At 43.7% G+C, this 1,035-nt stretch overlaps 1 long non-coding RNA gene across 1 annotated transcript; it reads right to left on the reverse strand.

The window, feature by feature from the left end:
• Positions 1-204: 204 nt before the first annotated feature.
• On the reverse strand, positions 205-1,013 carry LOC107102799. The gene is made up of 3 exons (XR_001482142.1): positions 888-1,013; positions 526-561; positions 205-360 (listed from the first exon to the last, which is right to left on the reverse strand). It is a non-coding gene; the product is annotated as an uncharacterized LOC107102799 (long non-coding RNA).
• Between the last annotated feature and the right edge of the window lie 22 nt (positions 1,014-1,035).

Here is a 1,035-nt window from a genome sequence, read left to right on the forward strand (position 1 = left end):
ATCTAAACACAGAGACAAACTACAGCATTTCATCCATTTCCACACAGCTTCATCAACACTAACTCCACAGTCTGATCTTACCAGTGACAGTGAGGTTGATGATGCTGCTGGCTGCTCCCTCTCTGGACGACCCACACCAGTAAACTCCACTGTCTAATGGGTTGATATAAGTGAATCTACAGGTAGAACCAGCTGGTCTCCCCCATCCATCTCCACACTGAGTCCTGTTTCGTCTGGTTGTGTTCCTCCATACAGTCCATCCAGCAGAGCTGCAGTTCTCCTCACAGCTCAGAGACACATAGTCTCCTTCAAAGAACTGAGATCTGCTGGGACTCACAATCAGACGAGCTGCTGGAAGGACTGAAATAATCACATCATGGTTTCAGTTTTTAATCAGACTGAAACTCATCATTTTCATTAATTCTCCAGGTGATTGTTTTTCATTAACCTCTCAGAGGTCAGCTTGAACCCAAAGGGTTTCTTTAAATATCTGGAATTATTTTAATGTGGCAGAAGTTCACCAACCTTGATCTGTTGAGCAGCAGAGCAGGAAGGTCAGAACTGGAGGAAAAAGTGGATCCATTACAAACTAAAGCTGCCAACGTTGAGAACAACATCCTCTGAAATGCTCTAATTCAGACTTCACATGGACTCTAATAACTCTGCTTCTATAGTCTGATGCTGTTATTCATAAAGATCCAGTCAGGTTCTATAGAGCGCCAACAATCAGAACCTGCTGGTCCTTTATTAGACCAACAGATCAGTGGAATCTACAGTAATTCTATGATACTGACAGATTACAGTGAAGTCAAAGTTGTTGGACGTGTAGAGAAGATAGAGAACAATGCTGAACCCAGCAGGACTCGGACTAGAACCTGTCTACTTACAGATCAGACGGAGTGGAGATGTTCCCTCCATTCTTCCTCTCAGCGATCTGACCTGACTGTGTTTTACTGCAGCAGAAAACACCAACTAGAGCCGCCTTCTTCCTCTCTAACCAGGCTGTCTTCAACAGAAAAACGTTCCTTTAATACT

Source organism: Cyprinodon variegatus, unplaced genomic scaffold, assembly GCF_000732505.1.
Source record: "Cyprinodon variegatus isolate N-32 unplaced genomic scaffold, C_variegatus-1.0 Scaffold1321, whole genome shotgun sequence".
Classification (NCBI taxonomy): Eukaryota; Metazoa; Chordata; class Actinopteri; order Cyprinodontiformes; family Cyprinodontidae; genus Cyprinodon; species Cyprinodon variegatus.